This window comes from Schistocerca nitens, chromosome 1 (genome assembly GCF_023898315.1).
Source record: "Schistocerca nitens isolate TAMUIC-IGC-003100 chromosome 1, iqSchNite1.1, whole genome shotgun sequence".
NCBI classification, from domain to species: Eukaryota; Metazoa; Arthropoda; class Insecta; order Orthoptera; family Acrididae; genus Schistocerca; species Schistocerca nitens.
The window spans coordinates 84,124,741-84,129,233 of NC_064614.1; the positions used below are offsets into that span (position 1 = coordinate 84,124,741).

Genomic DNA, 4,493 nt, shown 5'->3' on the forward strand with positions numbered 1-4,493 from the left:
CCAACTACTGCTTAACCTTTCAGGTTCATTCTGCAACCAACATTCTCGGTAGGGTGTAATAAAAGAGGATCTCTTACTCCTTCTTTCCTAACCATGAGTCTTTCATCTTGTTTTGATTCATTTTTCCATCTACTGATCCATAGCCAAGTTGTGGATGCTGTAGTAAACTGTAACAAACCGGGGATGGTCGACCTATAAAAGACGGTCAAATGCAAACGACACAGGTTTGACAAGGAAAGCGATACGCATACACTAAAACTAAACTCCTCCCGAACAGGCCATGAAGGCCCACAGGTACCGACTGGCCGCCATGTCATCCTCAGCCTACTGGCGTCACTGGATGCGGATATGGAGGGGCATGTGGTCAGCACACCACTCTCCCGGCCGTATGGCAGTTGCCGAGACCGGAGCCGCTACTTCTCAATCAAGTAGCTCCTCAGTTTGCCTCATAACGGCTGAGTGCACCCCGCTTGCCAACAGCGCTCGGCAGACCGGATGGTCACCCATCCAAGTGCTAGCCCAGCCCGACAGTGCTTAACTTCGGTGATCTGAAGGGAACCGGTGTTACCACTGCGGCAAGGCCTTTGGCGATACGCATATAGAGTTTTTAGCAAGCAGAACGCAGCATTTTGTTCTCAATGGAGAGACGTCTACAGACGTTAGAGTAACCTCTGGCGTGCCACAGGGGAGTATTATGGGACTATTACTTTTAGCAATATATATAAATGACCTAGAAGATAGTGTCGGAAGTTCCATGAGGCTTTTCGCGGATGATGCTGTAGTATACAGGGAAGTTGCAGCATTAGAAAATTGCAGCGAAATGCAGGAAGATCAGCAGCGGATAGGCACTTGGAGCAGGGAGTAGCAACTGACCCTTAACATAGACAAATGTAATGTATTGCGAATACATAGAAATAAGGATCCTTTATTGTATGATTATATGATAGCAGAACAAACATTGATAGCAGTTACTTCTGTAAAATATCTGGGTGTATACGTACGGAACGATTTGAAGTGGAATGATCTTATAAAATTAATTGTTGGTAAGGCAGGTGCCAGGTTGAGATTCATTGGGAGAGTCCCTAGAAAATGTAGTCCATCAACAAAGGAGGTGGCTTACAAAACACACGTTCGACCTATACTTGAGTATTGCTCATCAGTGTGGCATCCGTACGAGGTTGGGTTGACAGAGTAGATAGAGAAGATCCAAAGAAGAGCGGCGCGTTTCGTCACAGGGTTATTTGGTAAGCGTGATAGCGTTACGGAGATGTTTAGCAAGCTCAAGTGGCAGACTCTGCAAGAGAGGCGCTCTGCATCCCGGTGTAGCTTGCTGTCCAGTTTTCGAGAGGGTGCGTTTCTGGATGAGGTATCGAATATATTCCTTCCCCCTACTTATACCTCCAGAGGAGATCACGAATGTAAAATTAGAGAGATTCGAGGGCGCACGGAGGGTTTCCGGCAGTAGGTCTTCCCGCGAACCATACGCGACTGGAACAGGAAAGGGAGGTAATGACAGTGGTACGTAAAGTGCCCTACTCGACACACCGTTGGGTGGCTTGCGAAGTATAAATGTAGATGTAGATGTATCTTGACCACCCTAAATAACTGTTTGACCAGATTCCAATTACAAAGTGGTGACCCTGGACACCGATACACTGGCGCACTCGTTGAATGAAAGAATTATCTACTGCTTCCAGTGTTGCCTGCTGAAGAGAATTATAAGCAAGCACTATATGTTCCTGCATGTCCTCTGGAGTTGTTGGAATATCGTGATAGACAACGTCTTTAATGCATCCCCAAAGAAAAAGTTCAGATGATTTAAATCAGGAGACCTACCAGGCCAAGTAACTGTTCCTCCTAAACCAGTCCGTCTGGCAAGATACCTTCGGTTCGGAACACGACGTGCACGCAAGGCATTATGTGCTGGACGTCCATCGTGTTGATACGACATAAGCTTTTTGGTTCTTAGCGGCATTTCATCCAGAAGAGGAGGAAGAATTCGTCTGAGGAAGTTGACGTACGCTGTGCCGTTTAGACTACCATTGATGTAATAAGGGCCAATAATTGTAGTACCAAGCAACCCACACCAGACGTTAACTCTCCATTGACGCTGATGTTCCACCTGTCTAAGCCCTTGTCGGTTGTCGCTGGAACAATAATGCATGTTCCTTGTATTTACATGTCCTTTGTTTGAGAAGGGTCATTATCGTGCGATTCTAGGCGCTTCAGTCTGGAACCGCGTGACCGCTACGGTCGCAGGTTCGAATCCTGCCACGGGCGTGGATGTATGTGATGTCCTTAGGTGAGTTAGGTTAAAGTAGTTCTAAGTTCTAGGGGACTGATGACCACAGATGTTAAGTCCCATAGTGCTCAGAGCCATTTGAACCATTTTAGAAGGAACATTCATCGATAAATAGAACATTGGAGAAGAAGTTCGGGTTGACGTGGATTTGCTGCTGTGCTCACTGACAGAACTGCACACGATTCTGGAATTCATTCCCATGTAATTCTTAATGTAGGTGTACATGGTAAGGATAGAAACGGTGACTTGTAAGAATACGATGTACACTGGTTTTAGTAATGCCAATCTCGTGTTCAAGCTGTCATGCGCTCACATGTGGATTCATAGCAACGGAAGCGAGAACACTAACTTCGGCAGCATCGACTGTGCGAGTGCTATTCCTATTTCCTTGTCGTGGGTTGAAACTTCCCGTTTCCTGAAGCGTCGCAACAATACGAGAAAACATCCATCGAGAAGGTGGGTTCTTGTCAGGATATCGCTCTCTGTACAGTTCCGCTGCCTGCGTAGTATTTCGCCTACTTTCAACAACAACAACAATAAAAGAAATTTTATGTCGATGCAGTTTTATGCTTACTCTACACAACAGTATTTAGAAGGACTAAACTACTGTACTAAATGTACCCGTACGTAAGAAAACAATATTGCAGTTACTGTTCTGCTAACTTACAAAAAAATGGTTCAAATGGCTCTGAGCACTATGGGACTTATCTGCAGAGGTCATCAGTCCCCTAGAACTTAGAACTACTTAAACCCAACTAACCTAAGGACATCACACACATCCATGCCCGAGGCAGGATTCGAACCTGTAACCGTAGCGGTCGCTCGGTTCCAGACTGTAGCGCCTAGAACCGCTCGGCCACTGCTAACTTACATTCCCCATAGATGAGTAGCATTTCTACCTTCTCTTCGTTAGTGTACATTCTACATACACAACTCTTCAACTGACGATGGTTGACGGAATGACGGGTGTGCATTCTACATATGTTTACGTTGGTCCTCTGTCAATGTCAGCAAGTGGATGTGTTCCATTACCCCGAGTACCTGCACTGAGACCTGGGAGCGTCAACTTCAGTGTTGTGTTATGTAATTAATAACGTTGTGTGTCAGTGAATGGTTCAAATGGTTCAAAGCACTATGGGACTTAACATCTGTAGTCATCAGTCCCCCAGAACTTAGAACTACTTAAACCCAACTAAGCTAAGGACATCACACACATCCATGCCCGAGGCAGGATTCGAACCTGCGACCGTTAGCAGTCGCGCGGCTCCGGACTGCGCGCCGAGAACCGCTAGACCACCGCGGCCGGCCAGTGAATGGTACACTGTGATAGATTTTTAAAAAGGTCTTTAGAAAAGGAAATGAATTACTGAATAAAAAATACAGGGTGCCATTCAAGGAAGTCATACCGCCGTTCATATCTTCGTAAAAAACAAAGCTACAACGAAGACAATCATGCTGACTGATGCCCCCCTGACGGCTAAGGAACATTTGCTTGAAACATTTTGTAATTTGCGTCCGGACAAGCAGTTATTTAGGATGGTCAAGACAAGGGCGGCAGTATCGCGTACACAAGGGATACAAGGGCAGTGCATTGGTGGAGTTGTCATTTGTAAACGGGTGATTCGTGTGAAAAAGTTTCCGACATGAATATGGCTCTACAATGGGAATTAACATCTTTGGAAGGCGGAGTGCTACTTGAAGCTAGGGGCATGAGACATTTCATTTAGGAAACCGTTAGGGAATTCACTATTCCGAGATCACGATGTCAATAGTGTGCCGAGGATACAAAATTACAGGCATTACTTCTCACCAAGGACAACGCAGTGGCCGACGGACATAACGACGAATGTATCCGTTTGGACAGTGAGGTGAAATTTAGTGTTAGAGGGCAAGTCAGCAGAAGACCGATACGAGTGCCTTCGGTAACAGCACGACATCGCCTGTAGTACCTCGCCTTGGTTCCTGACCAGATCAGTTAAACCCAAGACGATGCGAAAACCGTGGCCTGGTCAAATAACTCCCGATTTCAGCCGTTGAGAGCTGATGGAAGGCTCGAAAGTGGCGGAGAAACCGCGAAGCCAGGTTCTAAACTAGGAACTGGTGGTGGCTCAATTAGGATGTGGACTGTGTTTACATGGAACAGACTGGATCCTCTGGTCCATTGAGAGGAAATGGTTATGTTCAGCTACTT

At 46.1% G+C, this 4,493-nt stretch overlaps 1 pseudogene; it reads right to left on the bottom strand.

Moving 5' to 3' along the window:
* Positions 1-471: 471 nt before the first annotated feature.
* LOC126210458 (5S ribosomal RNA) lies at positions 472-589 on the bottom strand (annotated as a pseudogene).
* Between the last annotated feature and the right edge of the window lie 3,904 nt (positions 590-4,493).